The sequence below is a fragment of the Mya arenaria genome, chromosome 16 (assembly GCF_026914265.1).
Source record: "Mya arenaria isolate MELC-2E11 chromosome 16, ASM2691426v1".
In the NCBI taxonomy this organism is placed as follows: Eukaryota; Metazoa; Mollusca; class Bivalvia; order Myida; family Myidae; genus Mya; species Mya arenaria.
Window position 1 is genome coordinate 45,319,380 of NC_069137.1, and position 20,851 is coordinate 45,340,230.

Below are 20,851 nucleotides of genomic sequence, written 5' to 3' on the forward strand. Positions count from 1 at the left end.
CCTGCCATATATGTCGATTATTGCATTTACTTGAGGGGAAGGTCAGTGCTAGTACCGCCCGTGTGATACCTGTCATATATGTGATTATTGCATTTACTTGAAGGGAAGGTCAGTGCTAGTACCGCCCCTGTGGTACGTGTCACATATGTTGACTATTGCATTTACTTGAAGGCAAGGTCAGTGCTAGTACCGTCCGTGTGATACCTGTCATGTATGTTGATAATTGCATTTACTTGAGGGCAAGGTCAGTCCTAGTACCGCCCGTGTGATACCTGTCATATATGTTGATTATTGCATTTACTTTAGGGCAGTGTCAGTGATAGTACCGCCCGTGTGATACGTGTCAAATATGTTGATAATTGCATTCACTTGAGGGGAAGGTCAGTGCTAGTACCGTCCGTGTGATACCTGTCATATATGTTGATTATTGCATTTACTTAAGGGCAAGGTCAGTGCTAGTACCGTCCGTGTGATACCTGTCATATATGTTGATTATTGCATTTACTTGAGGGCAAGGTCAGTGCTAGTACCGTCCGTGTGATACCTGTCATATATGTTGATTATTGCATTTACTTGAGGGCAAGGTCAGTGCTGGTACCGTCCGTGTGATACCTGTCATATATGTTGATTATTGCATTTACTTGAGGGCAGTGTCAGTGATAGTACCGTCCATGTGATACCTGTCATATATGTTGATTATTGCATTTACTTGAGGGCAAGGTCAGTGCTAGTACCGTCCGTGTGATACCTGTCATATATGTTGATTATTGCATTTACTTGAGGGCAAGGTCAGTGCTAGTACCGTCCGTGTGATACCTGTCATATATGTTGATTATTGCATTTACTTGAGGGCAAGGTCAGTGCTAGTACCGCCCCTGTGATACCTGTCATATATGTTTATAATTGTATTTACTTGAGGGCAAGGTCAGTGCTAGTACCGCCCCTGTGATACCTGTCATATATGTTTATAATTGTATTTACTTGAGGACAAGGTCAGTGCTAGTACCGCCCCTGTGGTGCCTGTCATATATGTTTATAATTGTATTTACTTGAGGACAAGGTCAGTGCTAGTACCGCTCGTGTGTTACCTGTCATATATGTTAACATTACATTTACTTCAGGATAAGGTCAGTGCTAGTACCGCCCGTGTGGTGCCTGTCATATATGTTTATAATTGCATTCACTTGAGGGGAAGGTCAGTGCTAGTACCGCCCCTGTGATACCTGTCATATATGTTGATAATTGTATTTACTTGAGGGCAAGGTCAGTGCTAGTACCGCCCCTGTGATACCTGTCATATATGTTGATAATTGTATTTACTTGAGGGCAAGGTCAGTGCTAGTACCGCCCCTGTGATACCTGTCATATATGTTGATAATTGTATTTACTTGAGGGGAAGGTCAGTGCTAGTACCGCCCCTGTGATACCTGTCATATATGTTGATAATTGTATTTACTTGAGGGCAAGGTCAGTGCTAGTACCGCCCGTGTGTTACCTGTCATATATGTTGATCATTACATTTACTTGAGGTCAAGGTCAGTGCTAGTACCGCCCCTGTGGTGCCTGTCATATATGAACAGCATCCGGATTAAGTTTGCAAATCCGGAATTTTTGCAAACTTATTTTTTTTATTTTTCACCCAATGTTTTTTATTTTTGTATTTTTAAAATGTGTTAGGTAATACTAATAAGAGATATTTTTTGTTTCCTGAAATTTAATTTAGAAATATGTTTTTTTGGCATTTAAAGTCAACTTTTCCAATGGGAGTCCCATTGGAAAATGGCCTTCCCATTGGAAAAATGGTTTTTCCAATTGGAAAATCAGCCCAACATTTTTTGTTGGAAAATTCTCCCACATTTTCAAAAAAGGAATTAGTGATTAATAACAATCATTATCATTAATGGTTATAATGTTATCTAGAAAAAGTGCGTTTATAGTACTTTTTATCATTTTTTGTAAAAAAAAATCCCGTCGACCATTTTTTCCAATTGGATATTTCCCACAATTCAATATGGGAAAAGTCAGGAAATTGGAAAACTCCAATTGGAACATTGTCCCATTGGAATCTTCCAATTGGTAACATTGGCAATGGGCTTAATCCAATTGGAGGTTCTGGCAATAAATTTTAATGGGAAAATATTTCAACTTTCCTAAATCTCTTAAAAGAACACCTATTTATTTATTTAGGAATATATTTGAAGTTTTGTTTTATTGTTTACCTGTGTCCTGACATTGTATCCATCCAATTCCAAGCTAATACTTCTGTGCTGATATCTTAGCGATAAGATTTAAGCATCTTTTAATGAATTTGAATGCAATAAATCATATCAAAAATTACCTGAAGTATTCTTACTCAACCAGTGACACAAATTCCATTTTTTTTAAATATCTTTACACTAGTTTCATCTCCTCAGACGCCATTTTTAATCGATTAAGTTGTGGTTACAAACGACTAAGAACTTATTCATTTTTTCAAAGCTATACTCACCTTTACGCTTGAAAATGTTATTTCGGTTGTCAGTACCTTTACACAGAAAATGTACCATTTTCTTGATTTTTAATGAAGATGTAATTAATTGATGGAAATCCATATGAAATGTTTTACCTAAGATAATAGTTTATTTCATACACACTGTTCTGCAGGGGAGCAGGACCTTTCAACCCCAAGAGGCTTTTTAACCCTTCTAAAAAAGAACACTTTTCAGTTTTCAACCCTTAGACTTTTAGACCCCTATTTCAAAGACTTTTCAACCCCTACCTGTTTGGACTTTTTAACTCCTATAACAAAGACTTTTCAACCCCTAGTTGAATTATTTTAATAACCTTATTAAAGACTTTTTAACTCCTAAACCAAAGACTTTCCAACCCCTATTATTTGGTTTTGAGCTGGTCCAAGCTAAACACCATTAAAAATGCTGCAAGGCATTTTAGAATGTTAACATGCATCATGTGCCAATGCCTTCCTCAAACAGTAATACTAGTATATGTTTAAGAAAAAAATATCGAACTGTACAAAAATGTAAGGCTGGTGAATTTTGCATTACAAAATAAACGCTATTGGTAATTAATGCCATGTTGTCACTTTACTACATACCCGGTAGTAGTATATAAGCCAGTCATCCTACAAGATAGCAGTGGAGCAAAAATACACATATGATGATTACTTGTAAATCATCTTGTATATGTGGAAAAAATGAACTTGTTATCTAGCTGATTGTAAAAACACTTTGTCATTCTTAAAGGGACTCGTACATCATTGGCACCAAATAATCATTTTCCAGGTAATGTGTCTAAAATAATTAGTTAACTCTTTGATACTGAAATTGCAGAACAAAATACAATGAAAGTATGAAAATAAAGTCTTGTTTTAATCATCGGTAAACCTAAGCTTTTTACGTCATGGACAAATAAATAGCATAACCGCTCAGCAAAAGGGACTCATACATAATTTATGGATATTTTGATCATGCATACCTTGGAAGCAACATCTTTTATTTCGTATTTAAAACAAATTTGCTAAAGAACCACATTTTACAAACTATGAGCTATAACTTATACAATAAACTCATACCTGGTTGAACATTTTTGATGTAGAAATGAGGCACCCAAAATGCCAACAAGTACATATGCATGCATAAATATTGAAGCAATGGTTAACATCGTCGCTTAAGTATATCCCTCACGCATCAAAATTAATTTTGCAATTGCACTAGTGGCCAGAAGGAGGTGGGGGGTGACCCCCCCCCCCCAACCACAACGTACCGATGTCGTCCAAGTTAACTTTTCGTTTCGAGGCAGGGGATACAGGGTAATCCAGAAGAACTGGAAAAAAGGTTGTGAAATTGCGTAAATTTGTTTATTTTTTGTTTAGTGACACTGTTATTCAAAATCAATACATACACATATATAACAAACATCAATTGTGACTGATAAACCTTTAACTACATACTAAATAATGCATTTATTGAAAATATTTATTACTGATAACAAGATTGTAACCGTGTTTTTAATAGCAGAAAGCGCAAAAAATATTAAATGATTGGTAAATGCTAAAAGATTTATTGTGGTCTACTATAGTCTCATAAGGTAGAAATACCGTGTGTAATGCTCATTTCGTTCAAATTTAACTCGATATCCTTCATAAGAACCATTGTTTTCGACATTTATTCATTCTTTTAGGAATATTGAAACAACATTATTAATTGTGGTAAACCTTATCTGGCAGTACTTAAGAGTGCATCTTTGACTTAATTACTCGAGTGAATGCACCTTCAAACCGGTTTAACACAAACATGTCACAGTAATCAATACCATCTGTGTTAAGATGTCGGGAATCGTGTTAGACGAATGATTTTGTTTTATGGAGCTTTGAAGAGCGATGAATGGCACTAAAGTGGTGCCAAATGGATATCTCAAACACCCATTGGTAAGTCATTTATTTTTTCCATTTAATTTTTTGTCTTGATTTTTGAATATATAAACAGTCAATAAGTAGGACATCTCCTTAAGAACGTTCACTTGAAACAGTCCTCTTCTTATCCACACTTCGACAGGGAGTGGGGATACTCTGCCTAAATAGCCGTCAACGAGTATTTTAAGAAATATCAAAATAATAAAAAATGGTATCCCAGTGGTTGCACCAGTCAATTGTAACCATGCCCCCACCCCCATAGTCCACCTAAATGACGGTCAATGGGTCTTTTGACGATTTTGAGACTATGGCAGTTACAGGGATACACATGAAATGTCAAAATAATAAAAAAAGTATCCCTAATCGCTCATTATTGTAGCTACCCCCCCCTCCCGCCCCCCAGTCTAAAATTATAGACGTGTAATACATTCTTCCAATCCTTACTGGTTGACGGTACATTTCCTAACAGGGCACAAATCCTGAACACCGGCTAAAACACGCGTTTGCTTACCGTGATCGATTATTCGATGATCTAGATCAATACAGAGGCTTGCCTTGGTCACACTTGCGAAGTTTCATCTTGTTTTGTTAAGCATTTTTTCTAAAAAATGCCATTTATTTAATATAGCATACTTTTTAATTATAATTGTATGACCATGTATTTTCACTTTTCAAGTGTTCGGTATTTGTGCCCTCCATAGCGTATTTTGAAGGGTGATTTACTATCCATAAAATTGAACGATTTTCGACATAATATTGATGAGATCGTGAATCTGTACTTTGACAGCTGTTTTCACATGAACCAAAGATGTTTCATACGAAAGTTTAACTTACTACAACATAAACTCTCCAAGATAATTGCAAAAAACATCAGAAAGTGTTCGGATTTGTGACCTTAGCCAGTAACGTCTAAACGGGTTTGTGCAAAAACCGGGGGTGTTTTGAAAAATATTGAAATTGTATTAAGTGAAGTATTTTATGGTTTAAATTGATCATAAAGGTTTATATTCATACTTTACCATGTAAGTGAAAAGTTATTTTGCATTAAAACACATTATTTACCTTTCCAATAAAACAAAAGTTGACTGACAAAGACAACAATTATGCCAAGCGGAACAACTCGACCCAATCGTAATAACTCGGCCACCACTGACAAGCTTCTAGATAGACCTCATAAATACAATCGTAACAACTCAGCCATGGCCGAAATGTTCCAATTGTTTAAAAATTGTGCCCTGAAGCCTTGCAGGTGCCCTTCATGTATATATCGCTATGTTTTGACAGCAAGAAATGAAAAATAAACGTCAAACTCATAATAATTCATAGGATATGACATTTTTATGTATGGAACTGATATAAAATTACATAATCTGGTAATATTTCTTGTTTTATGATATTTTTGAGATGTTAAATGCTTTAACCCAGAATCCCGATCGGAATAACTACCCACTTTTGATACTAAACAATTTGTATGTGAAGGATTTGCCATATCAAAAAAGATACAAAAATCCGTAAACGTACAATTCTTTGGTCTACTAAGATTTAGCTTGTGAATGTCATTTTACAGCGAAATCAACAAGTTAAAAAAATACTCATGACCTGTTCCTTATCAATATGAAATATCTTTAAACTTTTAGGAACATTATGCAAAAAAAAAACAGTATGTTTTACCTTCGGTAAAAGAAAATAACTATTTTCTAATAAAACAACTGTTGAAAAATGTAAGCTAATGAAATGGAAAATAAAAAGATGCTTCCAAACATGCCATATTTTCTTGAGACCATTCAGGGGGATTAATGTTCAAAAGTCTGAAAATTCAGGGGGATTTTGGTAGTATTCAGGGGTTTTTTTTAGCAGGTCTAATTCGACAAAATTTCAAAGTATTTTAAGACGCAAGTACAAAATAACAAATTGCCATAATTTTGAAAGACTCCCGAGGGGATTATGTCCAGAATTTAAGGGGATTTGAGTCACATACCAGAGAATTTTCATCATCGCCATGTAGCATTACGGGCATGACACACGTGCCAATTTACCTTGTCTACCCCTTTTTCCAGCACTTCATCTATATTTTAATGAGACACAGCCATATTGCATAATAAAAGCACTCACTTGCAAAATAGAATACTTCACAGAAAAATATGTTTCAGAGACAATTTAATGGGCTTACCTTCCTCTAAAATTGGATACAAAATCTGCTCATTCATAAATGATGACTTTCAGACTAATAGAGAGAATGGAATGATTTATCAATATTTTTCATTTCAATTCCCAAATAGTCAGATTTGTTTGCTTCTGATAAAAAGCAAATGCATAATTTATTGTTTAAGTTCATAAACATATCATCTTTTGGCATTCATCAAAAAATAAAAACATCACCACTTTAATATTAAAATAAATAAAAGTCATTTCATCCGAATTGTCTACTTTCAGTTTCTCTTCTGGAAGTTCTGTTATTTTCCGATATTTGAGATGAAGGTCATGTCATGTATGTAAACATATTAGTGGGTCATAACAAAGAACAGCATTGTCTATTAGTTATTTTAATCCTTTTCTTTACCAAATAATGTACTGTCACCTTTAAATCATAAATCATTTTGATGACAATGACACATGTTTAAACACTTTAATTTGTTACATCCTCTCTGATTGGATAAAACCTATAGTTTTAACCAATGAAAATTGTCCTTTTATCTGACCAGTCTAATTGACATTTCTTATGCAAATTCTGACAGTCTCAATCAAAACAATGCATGAAATGTGCCCTGCTGACTTATTAAGTGTCACCCAATTGGTGTTGTTAAAACACACCATCAGTTGATAATCCAATTAAGACAAAAAGGGCATTATAACTGTAAACAGGCATCTATATAATTAAACCCTGTGATAATTTTGCGTAATTTTAAACACACTTTTTTTTAATTCCGGGGGATTTTCATCCCCCTCCGGGAGACCGGGGGATGGGTCAAAATTCCGGGGGGATTTTTCCCCCTCCGGGGGATATGGCATGTATGTCAGCTTCTGGGTTGCTTTGAAGTTGAACTGCTCACATGAACCCACAAAAGATGTGTAGGTATGTGCTTAACAATAAAGGATAAAACATTAAAATGAAGAATTTCAAGTGGAGGTTTTCATTAGGGTAGTGCTACCTTAAACACACACTTTACAATTATTTTTTTTCTCTTTTTTAATCTATTTTCTTTAACCAATGGACTATACAAACAGTAGGGTCAGTCCCAGTATACAGGACAATTATTCAATAAAATGTTTATCCTTTTGATATCATAATTGGTAAAAAAATATCAAAATGTTAAGAAAAAATAACAGAGACCGGGTTCAAACTGTGGTCGCCAAAATTGCAGTCCAGTGTTGTATCCACTGCTATGAAAGTTTACATTTGTTTATTTGATTTAATATATACCTAGCTTGGTAACATTAAGTGATAACATCGACTAGCCAATCACACATAAAAATTAATTATACTAGGTATACCCACCTAGTAATCTTTTTTAATGGAAAAAAAAATGTGAAAAATCAATTAATTGTAAACTATGTAGTACTTCAGTTAGTTAGTTTCAATGCATTGTACACATTGATACCAAATTCATGTCAGTTTTCGACAATTTTCTCTTCTTTCGCTATTTCATCATACGGTGTATAGCCCCTGAATAAAGTTTCACTCTGTTACATTGAGTATATTTCTTAAAAATCCTTCCTTTGTTCTAATCTGCTAAAAGGTCAAAATGTCACAGTCATGTGAGCGGAATAGACGGGAAATGGGCCGTGTTTTTACTTTCTATGTGGCCATGCAGGGCCGGGTGACCGCAGTGGTTTTGTCTTTGAGCCAAATTTAGCCGAGATTGGGCCTTATATAGAGTCTCTGGTGTGCAGGGGCATTTGGCCGGGGTTTTACCATCAGTTCGTGCCCGCAGGGGAGGGGATTAGACCCAGGGTTGGCTGGACCGAAAGTCAAAGTCCCCGCTATTCCCTGGACCTGGGGGCGCCAGGGTTACAATTGACTGGTGCACAACATATAAGATATTTATAAAATAAATAAAAGTACAGTTAATCAATATATTTATGCCCCCACAAAGTGGCGGCATATAGGGTTGCCCTTGTCCGTACGTACGTCTGTCTGTCTGTCTATCTGTACGTACGTACGTCCCGAAGATTGTTTCCGATCTAATTCTTGAAAACCGTTTGTCCAATCCTCACCAAACTTTAAACACATGTTTGTGACCATAATATCTTGATCAAGTTCGATAGTCATGGAAATCGCTTTAGTCATTTAGGAGTTACGGCCCTTTTTTGCCAAAAATACTTCAAAAATATATGTTTCCAATCTAATTCTTGAAAAGTATGTGTCCAATCTTCACCAAACTTTACATACATGATTGTGACCATAATATCTTGATCAAGTTCGATAGCCATGGAAATCGCTTTTGTCATTTAGGAGTTACGGCCCTTTATTTGCAAAAAAAGACTTGAAAAATACGTCCCGAAGATTGTTTCCGATCTAATTCTTGAAAACTGTTTGTCCAATCCTCACCAAACTTTTAACACATGTTTGTGACCATAATATCTTGATCAAGTTCGATAGCCATGGAAATCGCTTTAATCATTTAGGAGTTAGGGCCCTCAGATTATTTAATTTTAATGTGGTAAATTAACAAAGAATTAGATAGATGCTTTATGCAAAATCTCACAAAGATGTTTCATGGAATCATGGTAAATTGTTATATTATATGTCCAATGACAGCCCATATATTTTTTAACTACTTGAACCTTTCTTGTTATAATTCTTATTATTATTTTTTTAGTTGATGTGTGATGCTGATAATACAGAGACAGCTAGAGTGACAGAGTTTGATGAATAAACTTAAATTAAAAAACAGTAAGTACAATAATCTATTTTAACATGTCTTGTGTGTAAAGTGTGATTCCGAAGCAGTAAATATATATATATATATATGTATCTTTAAGTTTTGAATCACAAATTTAGATCAAAGATCTATTATCACACAAAACTTAAAGGATATATATGAAAAGTCATATGAATTGTGCAAGTCATATAATATAAAATTTATATTGATCAAGTCAAGCCATGCCATGTAAAAAAAACTGACATCATATCAAAGATTGTATGAATCATTCTCAGAGCTATTGAAAATATTTAATTGGTTGTAAGCGGACCATGCATGGTAATTTTGAGTAACCCCACCAGCCAATACAATATGGCTAAAAAGGCTTTGATAATATTTTTTATCTAATGTTTATCTTTCCTAAAATATTTATATTTATAAATCTATTTACCAGTATAAATCTGTATTTATTTATTTATTAATGCATTTATTTGCTCACTAATATATACAATACACTTATCGTTGTATATTGTCTAGCTAATACATGTATACAAATATGCATAATATGCATAATTATGGGGGGGGGGGGGTCATAATTACCTATGGTGTACTGTCTTGTTCTTACAAAGATATGATTTTGACTAAAATCCTTACTGAAAAAGCAGTGCAGACTGGCCTGTTTAAATAATTAATTAAATCTTAATGGGTTTAAATGTATTTTATTTTATTTTCAAAGATATTTTAGAGTTTAAAAGGAAGAGAGTCTGTTTTAAAGACTAAATAATTATATAGTCAGGATAAAAAATAATTATTTTTTAAAATCAAGTTCAAATAATTTTCCATTATTTGGCAAATGGAAAAAAGCTTTATATATTAAGAATGTTTTACTCGATAGAAAGTAGGCCCAGTATCTTTTGCATTGCAACACTAAGAATGTAAATATTTATTTTTTGTCTTTTACCAATTCCATCAAAGTCTGTGAGTGGCTCATGATGCTTAGGCCTGCCAATTTAATGGTTTTCGAAATCATAAATTGAGACAACTTATAACTTTTGTATAAAATCTTCAAAGCTTTCAATAACTTAACATGTCATCCACCTTATTGTCTCAATTTTAAAATAGTTTCACTCAACAACTTACTTATTAATCAGGATAATAATTTGATAATGACTATCACTATCATTCTGTAAGATAATGTACTGGTACATAAATTTAATCCCCAATATATCAGATGAGTGTGATAGTATATGGTCTTAATAGTTGTAGCCCGGAATTATACTTAGGAAACAATAGAGTCAAATGGACTGTTACACGAATTTCAATAGCTCGAAATTCGCCTTTTATTTGTACCAGCATGGGAAAACCCTGTTATGTTAATACATATAGCCCGGAAGTAACAAATAAAAGGTGAATTTCGAGCTATTGAAATTCATGTAACAGTCCAATGACTCTATTGTTTCCGAAGTAATGTGTGTATATTACAACGGTTTAATTTTGTTTGTACTGGAGGATTAGGTCGGAAAAACCAGAATAGCTATAATTCCGGGCTACAACTATTCCGGGCTATATGTATTAATATATATATATATATATATATATATATATATATATATAAATGCATGAAATCAATGTGGGATTTTCATTAAGTTTTGGTTAAACCATCTTTGTAACAAATTACAGTTACTTCCAAATTACATCTTATTCTACATAATACAAACTGGAGGACAGTTCTTTTTATTTGGTAATGTTTTAGAGACTTGAAGAAAAAAAAAATGTTTAAATTCAGAAAACCTTACACAAAGTAGAAACCTTCTATTAATGTCATTATCTAGAAAAAATGAACATGCCTTTTAGCAATTGTATCAATCTGTGAAAATCTACATTTTGCCTTCGACATGTTATACAATTTAAGGATATTTACATGGAAATTAAGTTCAATTCTAAATTGACAGTCATGTATTTCTTCCAAAATTTTCATAGTATAAGGAACATGAATTTTTTATGAATTTAAGTGCATAACTGCAGATAATGATCATTATCTTAAATCAATTACAAGCCAATTCATAGTCATGCATATAGCCCCCTTTTCAAAATATGATAGTGATTGTCTCAAATGACCAGTCTTTCTCTGTGGGGGGTGGGGGCTGTCAGTCATAAGGAAACCTTTAAAAGGCATATTCATTCAGCCAATCAGATGTCAGGTTCAGTGAAAGGGGCGATGCCAGGTCAAGTAAAAGGGGTGGAGCTAAAATAAATACTGACATTCAATGAAGATAGATCCCCCTTTGGCCTCACAAATATGTTTCAGTCACACTAGGGGGTGTGACAGGGTCAAGCCATAATGGAGCCATAGACAAGCAGACTTTTATTAACCCAACAACAACAACAGGTGTTATTCTTACCAACTGAGGAAAAAACTTTAGAGGTTTTATTATTGCTCATTTTTTTATACAAATTAAATATCTAACAATGACATCTTGCAAATGGTCTTGAATAAAATTCCTACACTTTTTATAATGATAATACATGGGACCAATATCAAAACCATTCTCCTGTTAAATAGGACAATGGATTTGATATTGGTAATTCGCAGACAATACAATGTAATTAAGTAAAAAAATACACAGTATGCACATCTGGCTTCAAACAAAAATTGTTGCTTAGGCCAAAAAAAAGTATTCATAGTTTCCATTTAAATATCAAAAAGGTAGGCATACGGTAACTTGTTTTTTTTAGGACCATGTTTCTTTGGCAAACTAACCTATATCAGGGAATTATTAAGGTCTTTACTAAAAAAGCACATATTGATCAAAACACCAAAAACAAAAAAAGATCAGAAGGATAAAAATAGGGTCAGTTGGGCGGAAACAAAGATTTTTGAATCCTTATTTTGTCAATGATGTCATGTCAGTGATCAAAATGATAACACAATTAAGCCCTGCATTCTGGAATGTGGGGCTAAATTCTTGATTGTGTTATAGTAGGGCCAAAAATAAAATGATTTGGTTAGGGTTACATCCTTTTTAAAAACAGAAAGAGTAAAAAGTATAAAGGATTACATTTTTAAAATACATAATATATATATGCGTTTTCACTTTAAAATACATGCATTGTTACAGTCTTGTTTTCAGTAAGTAACTTTTCCTTAAATGCATTCTTTGAAAAGTAATTTAAGGTTTATTATTCAAAATATATGTTAGTCAACTTGTGTATGTATTGATTTCCAACTTTTTTATTTTTTGTTTAAACTTTATGTATTAGAATTTCTTTGCGTAAATACCTGCTTATGTGATAAAAGACTGCTGACTAAAGATTAGATTTCAGATTTTGATATTTTCATTCCATTCCAAATTTAATGTTTTACAGCTTAAACTGCTACTAACAGTTTAAGAAAAGTGCATAAAACATCAATTTTGGATGGAAGTATGAAAAGCTGCAATCTGATATTTTGTCAGCAGTCTTTTATGATTCTAGGACATTTGCCCCCCCGGATGTTTGCCCCCCCGGATGTTTGCCCCCCTTTTGGACCATCGCGGACATTTGCCCCCCCGCCGTTTTCGAGGGGGCGGACATTTGCCCCCCCGCCGTTTTTGAGGGGGCGGACATTTGCCCCCCCCCGGTTTTATAAGTTTATACCAAGATATTAAAAATATATTAATATATAAAAAAAATGAACATTTTTTTCTTTAACTATTTGTTCAATTTACGTGCAAACTGCCAACCGATTTACACCAGTTTGTATGTTTGTCACTAATTACATATAAATACAGATTACACCGTTCAGGTCACACATGTGACGATGTAGGCTTAGGTAAGACAACAATGTAAATCCTTTTATAATATTTTTATTTCAAATCAGAAGTCATATAGCACATTTATAGCACTCATATATACAAGTATATACAGCAAAAAATACGTTTCTGTTCTCTGAATGGTATGATAAGTAATTCACTAATCAAGATCAAAATAGCACATTCAAATGGAGGGGGGGCAAATGTCCGCCCCCTCGAACATTGAGGGGGGGCAAATGTCCGCCCCCTCGAAAACGGCGGGGGGGCAAATGTCCGCCATGGTCCAAAAGGGGGGCAAACATCCGGGGGGGCAAATGTCCGGGGGGGCAAATGTCCGTTTACCGTCTTTTATCGCTGGTTTGCAGATATTTACGCAAAAATTCGCTTGTTCGAAGACATAATTTTTAAAAAAGTTGTCAAAACGTTCAATCTGTGAGGTTGCAGCTTTAATATAAGACTTACGTAAATATTAAAAACACATGAGGCCCCTTTAATATTAACATGTCAATATCAAAAAGAAGATGAAAACTGAAAACTATGAGAAAGTGTTTTTATAATTAAAAATAAATTGCTTAAAGCAAATATCTGAAATTAATAATTGTCATGCAAAGCAGCCTGTAATGAATATGAATATTAGATTTTGGCCTTGAACACCTTTTTAAGAAGAGTGTTTTGAAGTAAGGATTATCATAATGCTGAACTTAATATTGTACTGTAGCTTTGTAGCAAATCCTTATGATTAAAGTCACTGTGTCTTCCTTATGCTGTGATAAAGATCTCCATAGTAACATTTCTAAACCTAATAAATTAAGTGAAAAAGTGTGTTTATTGGGGGTAATAAAACACATCTTGATAATGGCCAATTAGTTTTAATCTTTCAAGTGTTAGGTAGGATGGGAGGGGGGGGGGGGTCTTAACTTTTTGAACTGCCAATATTTTCTGGTTATTTTGTCCACCATGTCAAAATGATCTGGGTTGTTTTGTCAACCCTGTCTAAATGGGTTGGACGTGTTTTGTCCCCTTAGTCAAAAATGACATGGGATGTTTTGTCCTACATTTTTATAAAGGAGTTCAGAATAAATAACACATTAGTTTTCGTGCTTATATAAAATAAATGCAAATGACTTTCATTATAAGTTTAAAAAATACTCTTAACGCTGCATTCTCACAGATTTACCATTTTTACAACTTTTTTATTTTTGTCTTGGAAAGAGCAAATTTTTGCGTAAATATCTGCAACCCATTGATGTAAGATTGTTGATAAAAAAACAGATCTTAGATTTTCATATTTTCGAAAATGTTTTAGAGCTTAAACCCTTACTAACGGTTTAAGAAAAATGCATAAAACATCAATTTATGAACTTAAATATAAAGATCCGCGATCTAATTTTTTGTCAGCAGTCTTATTAACTGGTTTCCAAGGATTGTAGCAAAAATTGGCTTGTTCCAAGACAAAAATTAAAAAGTTGTCGAAATGTTTAATCTGTGATAGTGCAGCTTTAAATTATGGTAGCTTTTCAGTCATTTGCCTATATATGTCTATTTGATTCAGTAAATACTTCATATAAAGCTAGGCTTATTAGGATATGCTTATTTTTCATTGGGTTCTATTTTTAGCACATAACAGCTTCATTACAAGAATATATTAATTATTATTAAAGCTGCATGCACTCTCACAAATTTACCGTTTTTACAACTTTTTTTATTTTTTTTGTCTTGGAAAGAGCAAATTTTTGGGTTTAATAGTATCTGCAAACCAATGATAAATGACTGCTGACATAGATCATATCGCAAATTTGCATATTTTCGTTTGAAAGCCAATGTTTTGTGGGTTAAACTATTACTAACAGTTAAAGAAAAATGCATGATCTAATTTTTTGTCAGCAGTTTTATATCACTGGTTTTCATGGATTCTTGAAAAAAAAAATACTTCCTCTGTTGGCCAATTGAGAACAAAATCAAGAGGTTTTGGGTTTTGCTGTTTATACGTTCTGGAATTTTTCAAAAGCATTTATTTATAGGACTTATGAATTTTATGTACAGCATTCTGTATATTGTCAATTGTCCTTTTTTAAATTATATACAACATGTATAAATTTAATGTTTCAGGAAATAACCACCATCTCTCTCAGAGGTCATCTTTCTCATTATTGTGGGGAAACCTCAAAGGGCATCAGGAAAACCTTCATCAACCTCTTTGTGCCCAGTGGCTTGTGCAACAGTGTTTCAGAAGTATAAATACCTTTTTAATTTGTGTATATCAATTGTATAATGACTTGTTTTTATATATTAAATATATATATATGATTTATTATATATATATAGATGGTTAATCTTAAGACTTCCTGATAGTATTTAAGTTGTGAAATATTAAATAATCTAAACATAAAAAATGCTTGGAAATGACAATAAAAAAAAAGATATTTGTCGAATAGGAAGTTTCACCTGTCCTGTTTATATTACAAATCATTTTAAATCAGACAGAAAATTCAATATACTTGTTGTATCTCACTGTTTATTTGTCTTCACATTTTGTATTGTCACATCAAGCCTGTTTGAACATCCTAGAGAAGATAAGTGTATAGAAACGGATATGATATAATAAATATGCATATAAATGTGCTTGGGATTATTTTCAGATTATCATTAAAATGGGGATAATGGATGACTGGCCACACATATGGGGCTATGGACAAGCTTCAGAGCAGGCTGCCAGGTGGTGGTGTTAGTAGTTTATAATCCGGGTCCCGGCGTGAGCACATTGAAGGGTCCCAGAGTGACAGTTCAACCACCGCACACCTATCCTGGGCAGAACCAGTACTAGGTGCCTTCACCTCTGCAAGGAACTGACAACTTCTGTACATGCCAGGTGCAGTGGTACAGTGCGAATGGTCGTAGAAAGGATTTCATAACCAATCACAACAGAGGTGACCTGGTCCGCCCGGGAATCGAACCCGGGTTGTCCAATTCAGAGTCCAACGCTCTACCGATTGAGCTGACTGGGCGGACATATTAGCTACATTATATGACAAGCCATCTATGCTGGACATTCTTCACAATAAAATGTGATGTCACAGGAGCTGTCTATCTCAACAGCTCACACTGTCCGTATTTGACTAAAGGAATGAATGAAGTCACTGCAGAAGTTAGATTGAGGAATGTCCATGTCACTACCCATCATTTGGAAGGAGTTGGATAAAAAAAGTGTGGCCTATGTATTGAAACAGGTCCGATTTCCAGTTACGGACAGTCTTGATTTGTCTGATTACATTTTTGACCAACATGATGGTCTAAAAGAACACTTACTGGTAACTGGTAAAATCATGGCCCAGTTGTTCCAAGAGGCAGGCGAGTGGGAAGTTACTAGACTCCATTTCTTTATGGGTTGATCTGAGGTTCCAGTTCAGTTAAAGTACTGATGGAACACCAAGTGTTTGCCATAATACAGCAACATTTGATTTGTAACTATGTATTTGTTTGAATTGTTGAAACAGTACTGTTTACTAAATAATGTGTATGTATATGAAGAATAATATTATAAATAATTTGTAAGAACCTTTTGATATTAAGTAAAATGTGGATAAGTCTAAATATGTATTTGCGAATCATTTTTGTATATCTGTAAAGATTACATTGCCTATATTCCTCAATTTATATTTTTCTTTTAGCCAGTCAATAACTGTTCTTAAGTTCTATCTTCAAAATTGTCGGGACAGAGATTATAGCCCTTAATTAACCCAAATATGTAACATTCAATGCAAAATTTCTAATTGGCTGCATTTAGGCAGTTCAGATGCAGGAACAAACATCACTTGGGTCCTTAATAATATCTTTCCATCTGACATTGAAGATCCAATAAAAGGAATTTGTCATGTGACTGTTTATTAACTCTCAATTTATTGAAAGTGAAATTACTTACATGATTTGTAAGAACTAAATTATAATGATATCAAATGATTGTTTAAATTAAATAAAATAGATGATTACATACATAAACTATTTTTATTTCTTGTTTGTCAATTTGAAGAGTAATGCAATGGCTTTTGAATTTCATAAAAAAGGATGGAAAAATGTATGTTTATTGTTTAAGCAATTAATTAAGTAATAAAAGTATTTTTTTTTTTTTCAAATTGTGCTATCTTATAATACAGATCGTTATTTGTTTAATTTTGGTACAAATGAAGTATATAAGGTATGTCTAATGTTACAAATAGCAAAAATTCAAATGCAAATCATGGTGACTTGACTAAATGTGAATGCTAATTGAATCAAAATAGTTAATAAATAATAATGTTCATTTGAAACAATTGAGAGTATAAGTTTGGTTTGTGTATGCCATATATTCCCGGGGGGGGGGGGGGGGGAATGAAAAAATGAAAAGTTTATTACTATGCGCAGTGCTATAATAATTAATAAGTAAATGTTTTTAGCAAAATGATCACAATTTGTCCGGCGTCCGTCTGTCGTCCGTCCGTCCGTAAACTTACACTTTAAACGACATCTCCTCATAAACCGCTTAGCCAATTTCTTCCAAACTTTACAGGAATGTTCCTTGGGTGGTCCCCTTTGAAAATTGTTCAAAGAATTGAATTCCATGCAGAACTCTGGTTGCCATGGCAACGGAAAGGAAAAACTTTAAAAATCTTATTTTTCAAAACCACAAGGCCTAGAGCCTTAATATTTGGTATATAGCATCATCTAGTGGTCCTCTACCAAAATTGTTAAAAATATCCCCCTGGGGTCAAAAATGGCCCTGCCCCGGGGGTCACTTGTTTTACATAGACTTATATAGGGAAAACTTTAAAAATCTTCTTCTCAAAAACCACAAGGCCTAGAACCTTGAAAATTGGTATGTGTCATCATGTAGTGGTCCTCTACAAAATTTGTTCAAATTATTCTCCTGGGGTCAAAAATGGCCCCGCCCCAGGGGTCACTAGTTTCATTACATAGTGTTATATAGTAAGTCTTTAAAAATCTTCTCCGAAACTGTAAGGCCCAGGGCTTAGATATTTGGTATACAGCATCATCTAGTGGACCTCTACCAGATTTGTTCAAATTATTGCCACAGGGTCAAAATTGACCCCGCCTAGGGGGTCCTTGTTTTAACGTAGTGTTATATAGTAAATCTTTAAAAATATTCTTCTCCAGAACCGTAAGGCCAGGAGATTAGATATTTGGTATACAACATCATCTTGTGGACCTCGATCACAGTTGTTCAAATTATTGCCACAGGGTCAAAATTGGCCCCGCCCTGAAAGTTATTTGTTTTTATATAGTCTTATATAATAAAACTTTAAAAATCCTCTTCTCCAAAATATAAGACCTAGAGCTTTCATATTTGGTATATAGTGTTACCTAGTGGACCTACACCAAAGCCAAAGTTATTCAAATTATTGTCCCGGGGTCAAATTGGCCTTGCTCAGGGGTCATTTGTTTTTACATTGTCTTGTCACTGAACATCTTTTCCTCTGAAAGTAAAGGTCAGAATGACTCCATACTTGATATGTAGTATCCTTACATGGTCCTTTCCCAACTTTGTTCAAATGGTTTTGTTTGGCCCCTTTTAGGGGTCACCAGAGCAAAAAATAGAAAAACCTTTAAACAACTTGATCTTATTAACTGCTTGATGGATCTTCAAGTCTGAAGCATCCTAGCATGGGCCTCTGTCAGGTCTTTACAAATAATTTTGTTTGGCCCCTTTTAAGGGCCACCAGAGCTAAAATTAGTAAAAAAACTTAACATTTTCTTCGCATGAACCCCTTGATAGATCTTCAGCAAATTTGGTTTGAAGTGTCCTTGCATGGACCTCTCTTAAATTTGTTCACATAATTTTGTTTGGCCCGGTTGCCATGGCAACCTAAAGGAAAATGTCAACAATTGGTTATAATCATCTTCTTCTCCTAAACCGCTGTGACAATTTTGATGAAAATTCATAGGAATGATCCTTGGTTGGTGCTTTTTCAAAATTGTTCAAAGAAATTAATTCCATTTAGAACTCTGGTTGACATGGCAACCTAAAGGAAAAGTGTCAACAATTGGTTACAATCATCTTCTCCTAAACCGCTTGGACAATTTTGATGAAACTTCATAGGAATGATCCTTGGTTGGTGCTTTTTGTTAAAAAAAATTAATTCCTTGCAGAACTCTGGTTGCCATGGCAACCTGAAGGAAATTATAGGCTGTCGTGTCCGCGCTGTGACTTTCTCTTATATGGACAGATTTTAAAATGAAAATGCCATATGTTTTCAACATACCAAGACAACGTGTCGTGTGCAAAACCCATGTCCCTACCTGTAAGGTGAAAGATACACTAAGTGTTTATTCACAATGGAATGTTGAATATGAGGACATAAAGAGTGTTGGCTGTCATTTAGTATGATTGTTTTTTTTTGCTCAGAGGCAATTTAATATAACTTGCAATATGTATTTGACACATAAAGGCAAGATAAACTTTTTATACGCCCGAAGGGTCGTATTATGTTATGGCCTCCATCGTCTGTCCGTCTGTCTGTCCGTCTGTCCGTCCGTTAGCAATTCCGTGTCCGGGCCATAACTTGGTAACTAATAAAGCGATTTTCAAATAACTTTATACAAATCATCACTACATTAAAAGGATGTGTCGCGCGCAATTTCCAGGTCCATACCTTAAAGACTAGAATCACCATGGGGGTGCGTTAGCAATTCCGTGTCCGGGCCACAACTTTGTCACTAATAAAGTCATTTTCAAATAACTTTATACAAAGCATCATTACATTAAAAGGATGTGTCGCACGCAATTTCCAGGTCCATACCTCAAAGACTAGAATCACCATGGGGGGGGGCGTTACAACTTTGTCACTAATAAAGTCATTTTCAAATAACTTTATACAAAGCATCATTACATTAAAAGGATGTGTCGCGCGCAATTTCCAGGTCCATACCTCAAAGACTAGAATCACCATGGGGGGCATTAGCAATTCTGTTTCCGGGCCATAACTTGGTAACTAATAAAGCGATTTTCAAATAACTTTATACAAATCATCACTACATTAAAAGGATGTGTCGCGCGCAATTTTCAGGTCCATACCTCAAAGACTAGAATCACCATGGGGGTGCGTTAGCAAATCCGTATCGGGGCCACAACTTGGTCACTAATAAAGTCATTTTCAAATAACTTTATACAAAGCATCATTACATTAAAAGGATGTGTCGCGCGCAATTTCCAGGTCCATACCTCAAACACTAGAATCACCATGGGGGGCGTTAGCAATTCTGTGTCTGGGCCACATCTTTGTTACTAATAAAGTGATTTTCAAATAACTTTATACAAATCATCACTACATTAAAAGGATGTGTCACATGCAATTTCCAGGTCCATACCTCAAAGTCTAGAATCACCATGGGGGGACGTTAGCAATTCCATGTCCAGGCCATAACTCAAAAGACTAGAATCACCAATGGGGGGCGTTAGCAATTCTGTGTCCTGGCCACATCTTTGTTACTCATCCGTTAGCAATGGGGGGGACGTTAGCAATTCCATGTCCAGGCCATAAATCAAAGACTAGAATCACCAATGGGGGGCGTTAGCAATTCTGTGTCCTGGCCACATCTTTGTTACTCGTCTGTTAGCAATTCCGTGTCCAAAAGGATGTGTCACGCGCAATTTCCAGGTCCATACCTCAAAGACTAGAATCACCATGGGGGGGCGTTAGCAATTCTGTTTCCGGGCCACATCTTTGTTACTCGTCCGTTAGCAATTCCGTGTCCGGGCCATAACTTGGTAACTAATAAAGCGATTTTCAAATAAC

The 20,851-nt window shown here is 34.6% G+C and overlaps 1 long non-coding RNA gene across 1 annotated transcript; it reads left to right on the forward strand.

Annotated features, from left to right (window-relative positions):
• Positions 1-4,345: 4,345 nt before the first annotated feature.
• LOC128221290 (uncharacterized) lies at positions 4,346-16,631 on the forward strand. The gene is made up of 4 exons (XR_008258943.1): positions 4,346-4,426; positions 9,232-9,305; positions 15,174-15,296; positions 15,704-16,631. It is a non-coding gene; the product is annotated as an uncharacterized LOC128221290 (long non-coding RNA).
• The last annotated feature ends 4,220 nt before the right edge of the window (positions 16,632-20,851 follow it).